Below are 13,015 nucleotides of genomic sequence, written 5' to 3'. Positions count from 1 at the left end.
GCACCATGAATGACTTTCGTGTGGATATCTCTGCCATCATCCAATTTTTCTATCCATGTTTCTACCTACCTATAATATTTAGACCAAAGGAGAATTTACTTGTTGTCTTTATTTATGTAGGTGAATTCTAGGCAGAGCAACCCTTACCAATCTAACACTTTGCAATTCCGAGTCTAGATTTAAAGAAATATTGGTTTAAGGATTCAAGTATACTAAACTCATGCCAAAAAATGATAGGCTCGGGTCAACCCAAAGTTGTATTTAAAAAGAAAATTTGCATAAATTCTAGCATGCATAACCTATACCCAAATTTAAAGTTCAAACTCTAAATATGTAGCATGCATTTACCTTTACCACTTAAAAGAGAAAAAGGAATTTCAGACGTAAGAAATGATTGAAACATAAATGGTGCAAACTTCATTTTTTTATTAGAAGTCATACACTAAAGATTTAGATATCAAGTTGTAGGTCATATTAACTGAGGTAGGATATTAAAGATAGTTTTTCCATATACTCCTCTTTTTATTCAAATTCAATTTTATAATAAAGATGGAAAAATAAATAAACAATTATTATGTAGTTAGCTAATTTGGAAAAATATAATTGTATCAACTACTTTAATTAAATATTTATACCATAATCCTACCTAGTATGTTAAGACTAAACAATTAAAACAACTGAACTTCATTTTTTATTAGAAGTCATACATTAAAGATTTAGACATCAAGTTGTAGGTCATATTAACTGAGGTAGGATATTAAAGATAGTTTTTCCATATACCATTATTTCTTAGATAATAAAAGATATTTCTTCTTAAAACATTCTGTCTTAGATATCAATTAATTTTCTTTCTTAATTCGAGTGGCATGGTTTTGATCATAATTGGTGCATTACATCATATATATATATATATATATATATATATATATATATTGATAATTTCATGCAATTAGCCTTTGAATTAGTTATTCATGCATATACTCATATGTATGCATTTCAAATGTGTCAGTTTTACAATTCTTAGGCATACTTTGATCCACAATATTATTAAAAAATCTTTCAACGTAATAGATGCAATCCCGTTAAAGAAACGGGTTAAGAGCTAGTTTAAATAAAGGGCAAATTACATTTTATCCCTTTGTGGTTTAGTATTTTTTTACATAACCCCCCCTATGGTTTCAAAAACTATACATAACCCCCTCATAGTTTAGATTAAAGTGTCAAAGTGACGGAAATTGTCATTCGTAACGGAATTTCTAAAAATGTCGAAATTACCCTTATAAATACATGACACACTAACCCCCTTATGGTTTAATATTTTACCATATAAACCCCTTATGGTTTAATATTTTACTATATAACCCCCTTATGATTTTCAAAATATACACATAACCCCCCTTGGTTAATAAATAATTTTCAACTTTACATAAGGGTATTTTTGACATTTTGACGACTCCGTTACGAATGATCATTCCCGTCATTTTGACACTTTAATTCAAACCATGAGGGGATTATATATAGCTTTTAAAACTATAGTGGGGTTATGTAAAAAAATGCTAAACCATAGGAGGGTAAAGTGGAATTTTCCCTTAAATAAAAGTCAAACCATAAAAGAATATTTCATTTAATAGGCTTGACTAACGAGCGTCCTGAGTCACACGTTATTGGTTTAGAGGATATTAGCTGTTAATACTTTGGCAGAAGTGTAACTATTTTTGAAAAGTGACTGTTTGTATTTATATTGAAAATTGGGTGCGATTTAAGTGTTTTAACAAGTTTTAGCACTCATTAAAAAAAATCATTAAAATAGTAATCCTTGAGAGTGCAACTCCCTTTAAATTATCAAAAGGGCAAAGTACACATTACCCTCATGTGGTTTAGCACTTTTTTACATTACTCTCTTGTGATTTGCAAAACTATATATAATTTCCTTATAAATTGGACTAAAGTGTCAAAGTCATGGAATTTGTATTCTATAACGGAGTCAACTAAAATGTCAAAAATGTGTACCTTTTGTGAAGTTGGAAATTATTAATTAACCTCAAGGGGGTTATATATATATTTTGAAAATCATAAAGGGTTTATGTGATAAAGTACTACATCATCAAAAAGTTATATAGTAAAACATAAATTCATAAGGGGTTAAAGTGTCATGCATATTAAGTTTATGTATTTTGGTCACTTCAACCAATTTAGTTTTTAAACAAGGATATTCTTGACATTTCTTTGGGTTCCATTACAGAGAATCATTTCTGTCATTTTGACACTTTAGTCCAAATTCTGATGGAATTATGCAGATTATATGAAAAATTGCTAAATAACACGGTAAAGTGTGTTTTACCCTTATCGAAAAGAAAAGGAAAAACAAAGCCCGGTGAAGAAACGAAAAAGTCTTCCACGTGTTTAAGCACAGCAGGAAAGTCTTCCAAAAAATTTTGCACAACAATCGCAGTGAACTTGACCCTCAAATGTGAAATCAAATCAAGGCCAGAAAGAACACGTTACAAGCCTTCCTTGGTCCCCCTAAGATGCATATTGGAAAGACCTTGACTTAAGACTTTAAATGCAGATCTTTTAACTCATGCTAGCATTGGTAACGTAGTTGGTTGAAATATCAATGTCGCTGTTACTTAAGCACTAAAACAAATAATGGCCTAACTATCTTGCATAAAACCATAAAGAAATTATGTAAATAAATGTAAAAATCACATGAAGATAAAGTGAACCTTCATGCAAATTATAGATGGTTTAATGGACAATATGATTTTGTCACACACATTTTTTGAGTGCATCTAGTTCAATTGTCATTGCTGATGGCATTTTCCATCCATTTTTCACTTTACATAGAACTACAAAAGAATTGTGTGGATATTTTAAAACTTTGAGAGGTCATGTGGCAATATACAAAACTACAAGGGGGTCATATGTAATTTATCATAAAAATAATTATCAAAATTCCAAGATCCTAAATAAGAAGCCAAGAAGGATAAATTATTGATTACCCTCATGTGCATTGCATGATATCATTTGATCCCCCTAAGATTTTAAAATATCCACATAACCCCTTTATAATTTTATGTAAAGTGGAAGTTTGGTGAAAAATAGTCTTCATAACATGTAATGATAAAATTGTCCTTATTTCAGGCACTAAATTGAATATGGGTCTAATAAGGGTCTAAATTGGACACAGTTTCATTGAATTACAGGAGGATTATGCAGGCTGACACGAAACTAGAGCAGCTTAAGTGAATATTTATGCAAAACTATAGAGGAGTTAAGTGGATATTATAATTTTATTATCAGACATACTTTTGAAACACGTCTCGATCAATCATCGTAAACGAAGATACTTTCCATCCATTTTTCATTGTGCATGTCATCGGAGATTATGTGAGTATTTTGAAACTCAATAGCATAAAGGAATTAGCCTCTTCATTTAGTAAAAATGAGTAAATTGCTCAGCTGACTCCTAAAGTCATCCATCACTTTTATACACTTTTAACCCCCAAATTATGTTATATATTATTTAAACCCTTAGACAAGTTAATGTGTAAATTTTTGGTCATTTTATCAATTTTTGCTATTTGGCCAGACAGAATGGAGAGGCAAAGGGGCAAAATTATCCGTTCACATATTTGAGCAGAAGAATATACTTTAAGACCATCATATATGTTATATACTACTCATATTTAGAGTTATAAACGAGTCGAATCGAGTTGGGTCGAGTATCTTGTGTTTAAATTCTATTTGTTAAGCTATTCGAATAAGATTCATGTTCGTTCGATAATATTTGAGATCCAAATCTGTGTTCGTGTTCGGTTTGTTAAGCAAAATCCTAGTTTGAATTCGAGTTTAAGGTTGACTGGTTTAACATAAACGATCCATTCGCAAACAATTAGACCCATATTTGTGAATAATTAAGCCTGTAATTAGGAATTAAGATATAATATTAATCATAAATTTTGTGAAATGACAATTAGGTCCTTGTTCGTGAACAAACTCGTGTTCATTCGATAACTTATAGAGTCAAAATATTTGTTTGAACTCAATTCGTATAAAATTTCGAACGAGTCTAAACAAGCCGAGCTAATGAACAGTTCAGTTCATTGAATATTCAACATGATAATTGCAAAATCAGCAGCAACCAAGCGTTCCAAACCAGTCGATCAAGACGTAAAAGCGGCAGGTAATCAGACAACATTGCAACAAAGCACCATTTCTGACCATTAATTGCCTTGGTGTTACATGCAATAAAGTTAGAGCATGACAAAATTAAGTTTTCGGTCTTTCCCAAACCTTGGTAGAGGCTTGATCTAAGCACGATTGGACTATTGGAATCATCCCACCTCAAATAATTCTCGATTTGTCTACCAATTATCCTCTTACTTGCGAGCTCCCTTCTTCCAAAGTTCAGTCACAATCTATGGCTCATTTTGGGTTAGAAAGATTTCTCGTGACTAAGGCTGCAAACGAATCAACTCGTGAGTAGCTCGACTCGAGTTCGGCCAACATCGAGTTCGAGTTGATCAAATTGAGCTCGAGTTCAAAAATATTAAACTCATTAACTCGCGAGTCGACTCGAGTTCAATTATATATATTATTTTTTATTTTAATAGTAAAATTACATATATATCCCTAATATTTTATTATTTATTAAGAAAAATTATTATTTTATTCATTTTTAAAAATAAAATAAAACTCGAATTTGAGTCAAGTTTGAGTTCAAGTTTCATAAAATTATGTTGAAATGCGATTCGATTAGACTGAAACTCGACTCGACTCGACTCGTTTGCACCCCTACTTATGACTCTCAAAAGAAAGATATTCTGATGCTTCTTTTCTTTTTTGTCGTAACCTAGCTCATGCTTTCTTTTAATCTCCTAAACTGACAAGCTAAGCCTTAAATACTAAAATTTATAACCAATTCTTGTTTTAAAATCTGCCGTTAGAATTTACTCTTGGGAGGGGCTAAACTTACATCCTCCATCTTAAGTCCATATTAGGAACAATTTCTAATATAAATGCTACAAATTATCTGTACTAATAGTATAAGCCATTGATGCATTAAAGGCATGAATTTAGGTTGTAGGGGTATAGATTTAGCTTGTTCCTTTATTCTTTAGCACAAAGAGAATAATAATTAGATTTGAGTAGCATGTGAGGATGATGGAGTTTGTTTTTAAACTAAAGTTTAGAAAAAAAAAAGGGTTGTTACACTCTGGCAGTAAAACTCATAAGGGGAAGTTAATATTTTTCTTTACTATTTATTATAGCGTTGTCAAGTTTGCTTGGTCCGGTTGAAAATTGTCTTGTATATAGGGTTCTCACCCGTCGCAGAAACTCTTTTGAAAAAACTCTTTTAAAAAAAGGCTTCTCTAAATTTTCGTGGCATCCGGATGGGGTGTTCATAATCTGGAGTAAAAGGATTAGAACCTTTGCATGCCGGTACCAAAAACCAAGTTCTAATATTTCCTCTTTTCTTTTTTGTGGTAACTTAGGTCATTCTTTCTTCTTTCGTTTTTAATCTCCTAAACTGACAAGCTAAGCCTTATCTGCTAAAATTTACGATTAAATATTTTTTTAGAGCTGCCCTTAATATATGCTCCTTAGCACAAAGAGAGCAATAAATAGAATGGAGAACCATAAGAGGATAATGGAGTATGTTTTAAAATTGAAAAGGAAAATGTTATGAATAATTTCCTTTTAATTGTACCGCATTTGTTGATTTTTGGCAAACCTTATCAATTCAGTTGAAATTCAATTAGTTAGAAGTCCTATTCTGACTCTCATATTAGTTCAAAGTAGTAATGGAAGAGTTCTTATATTTTTTTACCCCACTTCTTGAAGATTGTCTATAATTCTTTTGCTTTATAAGAACAGTTAATGGCATTTTTAAGAAATTCCACACAACGTACACTTCAAGTTTGAAGACTGACCTTGACTCTCAAAAGTGAAATCAATGAATCAAGACCAGAAAAACTGCATTGCGAGTCTTCAAGTTTGAGGGCCAGTGTGTTTAATGGCATTTCTAAGAAATTCCACACAACAATTCTAGTGGAAAACGATCTTTGGCCCTCAAAAGCGGAATCAGATCAATTCCAAGTCATACACATTAAAACGTGTGTGTCACGGTGCTCGTTTAACTCTCCATATGTAGTCTTTAAATCCAGACTATCTACGGGACTTGAGGCTTTCTGTTCCCTCAGGTATTGTAAGGCTTGTAGTATCGGTAAGGTTTTGATCATGGTTTTTTTTTTTGCCCTTTTTGCTCTTATTGACGATTGTCTACAATTCTTTTGATTTATAAGAACAGTCAATATAGCTAAAAGCAACATCACAGATTGTCTACACTTCGAGTTTGAAGATGTATGGACATTGACTCTTAAAAGCAATCAATTAATCAAAGACCACAAACACTGCATTGCGTGACTTCCAAATCAAACCGCGTGCTTTAACTATCCATATCACTGTCACAGATTTTAAATGCAGAGTCTTTCAATCCAGACTACTGTACTTAGAGTGCTTATACACTTCATCTACCTTACGGTCTTACATTTATTTTTGACGTGCGGACTTTAAATGTTTAGTCCTACGGGCCTGATGCTCCCTGATGTATTGTAAGGCTTGTAGTATCGGTATGGTTTTGATCATGGTTTGTAGTTTAACCATGAGTTTAACTTGAAGGCATGTTACCAAAAGAGATTGTAGAATCTCTCACAATTATACTAGCATAAGTTTACAATGTGTTATAGATTTTCAGAATAACTAAATGTCTACAATGAGTAGACCACTTTATTCGATGTTAAAACAATTTGGAGAAGAATTATCTACAATTTGTTTTTAATTGCAATAATTATAAGGTCATCTAATGGTATAACCTAACATAATGATTAAAACTATACATAAAAATTGTATAAAAGTGCATAACAATAAATTATGCATTGAGTGCTAGACGTATATTTTCATATACGCAATAGGCAAATAATGTATACACAGTTTAACTATCAAATGAATGTTTAGTTAACTTGTAATTCGTACGGTTAAGAAAAGTTTAATGTTAAGTGCATAAGATTTGTTAGAAAGAAAATAAAAATAGCATTGTGTAACATATTTTATTTTAATGCTGCATTGGAGAAATGATGGTGATAACTGTATAAAATTTTAAAACTTTTGTTAGGCAATTGTGGGGTTAGAGGAAATATTACCAAATTTCAAGGGGTGCAAAAGTGAGGCAACAATAGAAAAAACTTTTTATAGACTATTCTAAAATTTCTAAAAAGAAAATTGAGAAGGTGCAATTGGGCTGGCTATGGCTCCACCTATATATATATATATTCTCATATTTTGCCGAGTGGATTTTTTTTAATCTTTTTTCCATGTGGCAAAACAAATTATAAATAAATTGTTTTTTTTTTGTGGATTTTATTTTATCTTTTTTTCTTGGCAACCAATCTATTAATTACTTACCTTATGTAAGTTTGTATGTTTGTACCTTCTTTATTTCTTTTTGTTAATCAACTCATCTTTTCTTTTTTTTTTAATCCTCTTCAAGCACTTTTCTCTATTTTTATTATTGGTTTGATCATTCATCATCATTAATTTGGACAAATTATGCTATGTCAATGTTGACGTAATAGTATCTATTTTCTCTCTTTACCTTCCTCTCTAATAATTCTTTTTTTCTTCTAATAATTCTTATTGTAATAATAATGTTATTTAATAGATTTCCTAAAATTATTTCATCATTACTGTTTTCTTATCTACAACATATATGTCTTGCATATTTCGCAAGGAAGTTCTTTTTTGATAGCCGAGTCAAGTGTTCTCCAATTTTCTTATTAATCAACCCTGAATCTCGCTTAATTAATTTTCTCAATTAATTGACCTAGAGTTAAATATATATACCTTTTAACCATATACTTTTTTAACATCATATAACTATGTATATGAAATGATAATGATGATACTGAATAGCTGAATATATATGATATATGAATTGACATGTATAATTTTGGTATGTTTCATCATTTTTCTTAACAAACTCAAATAATTGCTTTTTCTTTGATCCCTATTGTTAAGAGAATATAAGTATTCTTGTAGCTAATAAATTAGTAAGGGTATTCTTGTAAATAGTTTGTTAGGTTTGTACTCCTATAAATACTAGTTGGTCACTCATAATACGGTGACTAGATGTTTTTCCTCCCAAGATACCTGTTGACATGGTATCAGGGCAAGAGTCCTAGGGTTCAGGTTAAACATCTAGCAAAAGTACTGTTCACGCGCACTGTTCATCGCGGCACTGTTCACGGGCACTGTTCACGCGCGGTACTGTTCACGGCGCACTGTTCACGCGTACTGTTCGTCTCGAGTTTTGACCCTGTCTTTGGTTTGACGTGCTATTCGTCATGGTTGAAAGGTTTGTTAATGCGGTTACCACTGATCAAATTGAATCAAATTTTTCAGCACATGGGTCCCAGAAGACTGTTACTATATCTGAGGAAGATTATGTTAAATTCCTACAGTACCAAACTACAAATCACACATCTCTTCCCTCTGCTTCTTTAGTACAAAAAGCTAATGACTCATGGATTATTGATTCCGGGGCTACTGATCATATGTCAGGTACCTCTAAAATTTTTTCTAATTTTCAAGAGTCTACTCCCTTTTCTCATGTTACTTTAGCTGATGGATCTACCACTAAAGTTAAAGGACTAGGCACTGTAGAAATTAATCCATTACTTTCGCTGTCTTCTGTTCTTTACGTACCCAATTTGCCCTTTAATCTAATGTCTGTTAGTAAACTCACTAAATTTCTACAATGTACAATTACTTTTTCTCCTGATTCTGTTGTCATTCAAGATTTGAAGACAAAGAGGACGATTGGTGGAGGGCATGAGCATAATGGTCTTTACTTTCTCAACTTCAATGGTCCGATAGCATGTCCTGCTACTGTTTCCCCTCTTGAAATTCATTGTCGTTTAGGTCATCCGTCATTACAAAATTTGAAAAAGTTGGTTCCTACTTTGAGTCAATTATCTTCGTTAGAATATGAGTCTTGTCAGTTAGGAAAGCATCATCGTGTTTCTTTTGCTCCTAGAGTCAATAAACGAGTTTCTGAACCCTTTTTGTTAGTTCATTCTGATGTTTAGGGTCCTAGTTGAGTCACTTCAAAGTTAGGTTTTAAATATTTTGTAGTCTTTGTTGATGATTTTTTCAGAGTTACATGGCTTTATTTAATGAAAGATCGTTCAGAATTATATTCCATTTTTTGTGCATTTGTTACAGAAATAAAGAATCAATTTGGTGTGCCTGTACGTATACTTTGCAGTGATAATACGAAAGAATATTTTTTCACTTCTTTTAATACCTTTATGACTAAATCTGGTATTATTCATCAGTCCTCTTGTCCTCACATTCCACAACAGAATGGAGTTGGTGAAAGAAAAATTGGACATTTAATCGAAATTGCTCGAACACTGTTGTTGCACATGAATGTGCCCAAACATTTTTGGAGTGACGCAGTTCTAACTGCATGTTATTTAATTAATCGCATGCCATCTAATATTCTTGGAGGTCAATTACCTCACTCCATTCTTTTTCCTCATGAACCTGTGTTTAAATTGCATCCTCGTATTTTTGGATGTGTGTGCTTTGTTCATCAGCTTGCTCTCGGGGTGGATAAATTAGATTCTCGTGCTATTAAGTGTATTTTCTTAGGATACGCACGAGCGCAAAAAGGGTATAGATGTTACAGTCCAATTTTAAATCGATTTTTTACTTGTGCTGATGTTGCTTTCTTTGAATCCACTCCATATTTTATCAAACAAAGTATGTCTTGTGAGTTAGACCAATGTCCCTCTTTTTTCTCTCCTGTTTTACCAGTCCCTTCCCCTTTATTACCTGAGTTATCTAGTCCACCAGATTCCATAGCTCGATTATCTCATCCTCATTTTCAAGTTTACTCTCGTCGTTCCATGGTTGAGAAAGTTCCTGATATGCCACGCACTTCACCAATTAACTCTCAATCTTCAAATCCAGGTATGACGCCCTCCTCTGAGTTAGATCTTCCTATTGCTTTACGCAAAGGTAAGAGACATTGTACTTCCCATCCTATTTCTAATTTTATTTCTCATTCTCGTCTCTCTATGTCATATTCTTCTTTTGTTGCTTCCCTTGATTCTATCTCCATTCCTAAGTTTATTACCTGTGCTCTTAATCATCCTGGTTGGAGATTAGCTATGCAAGAAGAGATGTCTGCTTTGGAACAAAATGGTACTTGGGATCTTATCCCTCGTCCTTCAGGTAAGCCTGTTGTTGGTTGTAAATGGATGTACACTATAAAAGTGCAGCCTAATGGTTCTATTGATAGATTGAAGGCTCGTCTGGTAGCTAGAGGATTTACTCAAGTGTATGGAATAGACTACTTAGAAACATTTTCTCCTGTTGCAAAGATTACCTTTGTTCGTCTTCTTATCTCTTTGGCAACAACTTATAATTGGCCATTGCATCAGTTGGATGTGAAAAATGCATTTCTGCATGGAGATTTGGAAGAAGTGATATATATGGAACAACCTCCTGGATTTGTTGTTCAGGGGGGGAATCCGCGGTTGGTTTGTCGTTTGAAAAAATCCTTATATGGATTGAAACAGTCTCCGAGGGCTTGGTTTGGCCGGTTTAGTAGTGTTGTCATGAAGTTCGGTCTGACAAGATGTGGAGTAGATCACTCTGTATTTTATCGGCATTTTAATGCTGGTAAAATTTTATTAGTTGTTTATGTGGATGACATTGTGATTACAGGTGATGATGTTGTGGGGATCCAGAAACTTAAATCCAATCTGCAGGCAAACTTTCAGACAAAGGATTTAGGTCATCTACAGTATTTTCTGGGTATTGAGGTAGCTCGGTCTAAATATGGGATTTATTTATGTCAAAAAAAATATGTACTCAATATGTTGAGTGAAGTTGGGATGTTAGGTTGCCGACCTGTGGATACTCCTATGGATCCCAATGTGAAATTAGCAGGAGATCAAGGTGCATTACTTGATGATCCTAAGTAATATCGAAGACTTGTGGGTAAATTAAATTATCTCACTGTAACGAGACCTGACATTTCGTTTGCAGTGAGTGTTGTGAGTCAATTTCTTGATACCCCTCGTACTAGTCATTGGGATGCTGTTATACGGATTCTCAGGTATCTTAAGAGTGCTCCTGGAAAAGGGTTGTTGTATCAAAATCATGGACACTCTGATATTGAAGGATATAGTGATGCAGATTGGGCTGGTTCTGCCTCAGATCGAAGATCGACTACAGGATATTGTGTGTTTGTTTGTGGTAATTTAATGTCGTGGAAGAGTAAGAAGCAAACAGTTGTATCCAGATCAAGTGCAGAATCTGAATACCGGGCTATGGCTCACACTGTGTGTGAGTTGGTTTGGTTGAAGAGCATGTTACTGGAAATTGGGTTTGAGCATAAACAACCTATGAATTTAGTGTGTGATAATCAGGCGGCTATTCATATTGCGTCTAATCCAGTGTTTCATGAAACGACAAAACAAATTGAAATTGATTGTCATTTCATTCGAGAGAAATTGCTTGACGGGGTCATCAAGACATCTCATGTACCGTCTGTAGATCAATTGGTTGATGTGTTTACCAAGAGTTTAGGGGGCTCTAGAGTGAAATACATTTGTAACAAGTTGGGTGTTTATGATATATATGCCCCAACTTGAGGGGGGAGTATTAAGAGAATATAAGTATTATTGTAAATAATAAATTAGTAAGGGTATTCTTGTAAATAGTTTGTTAGGTTTGTACTCCTATAAATACTAGTTGGTCACTCATAATACGGTGATTAGATGTTTTTCCTCCCAAGATACCTGTTGACACCTATAAAGTAAAGGGAAATGTTATATGAACTCCATTTTTTGTTATTAGCGCTTCCACTATTTGTTTTATCATATAATCTAATAAATAAAAATTATATGATTAAAATGATAGTGAGAGTGTGATCAACAAAAATAGGAGTGCAAATAATATTTTTTGTAAGTAAATTATATTTATGTTTCTTTTTAACATCAAAATTTTCCTTTTTAACATTCAATATACTCCCTTTGTCCCATTAAAAGTGTCATACTTTCTATTTTCGAATGTCCTAAAATGTTTGTAATCTTACCAAAATTAGAGTTACTTTTGATCACTTTTTTCAATGTTATCCCACCACTTACTAGATTTCATATTAAATTAAATTTTGAATTTTGAATTTTTATGGGCTATTTTGAAAATAAATCCACTAACATCATCATCAAGCCACTAATTTTAAAAGTTAGAATATCGAAATGCAACAATTTGGACAGAGGCAATAACTCTTAATTTTTTCCTTTTTTTTTTATCTCAAAATGAAACTATAAGTTCAATGTTAACATTTTTTTCATTTTAGAATAAAACTGTAAGATCACTCTTAAATTTTTCTCTTTTATCATCTCAAAACAAAACTTTAAGCTCACTCTTAATTTTCCCCCTCTCATCTTAAAACAAAACTTTGCGTAAGTTTTCAATTAATTTTCTTTCTTAATTTGAGTGGCGTGGTTTTGATCATAATTGGTGCATTACATCATAAACATAACTCAATAATTTCATGCAATTAACTTTTAAATTAGTTATTCATACCAAAAAGCACCACATGTATACTCAAATGTATGCATTCCAAATGTGTCAATTTTACAATTCTTAGTATATAATTATGTTTTGATCCACAATATTATTAAAAAGTCTTTCAACACACTAGATGCAGTCCCATTAAAGAAGCAGGTTAAGAACTAGTTTAAATAAAAGTAAAACCATACAAGAGTATTTCATTTGATAGGTTGGCTAGCAAGTGTCTCAGGGTACGCGTTATTGATTAAAAAGGTGTCAGCTGTTAATATTTTGGCAAAAGTGTAACTATTTTGAAAAAGTGACTGTGCATTCATACTGTAAATGCGATTTAAATGTTTTAACGAGTTTCGCCATTCATTAA

Source organism: Coffea eugenioides, chromosome 6 (assembly GCF_003713205.1).
Source record: "Coffea eugenioides isolate CCC68of chromosome 6, Ceug_1.0, whole genome shotgun sequence".
NCBI classification, from domain to species: Eukaryota; Viridiplantae; Streptophyta; class Magnoliopsida; order Gentianales; family Rubiaceae; genus Coffea; species Coffea eugenioides.
Note: the sequence above shows the minus strand (reverse complement) of the source record.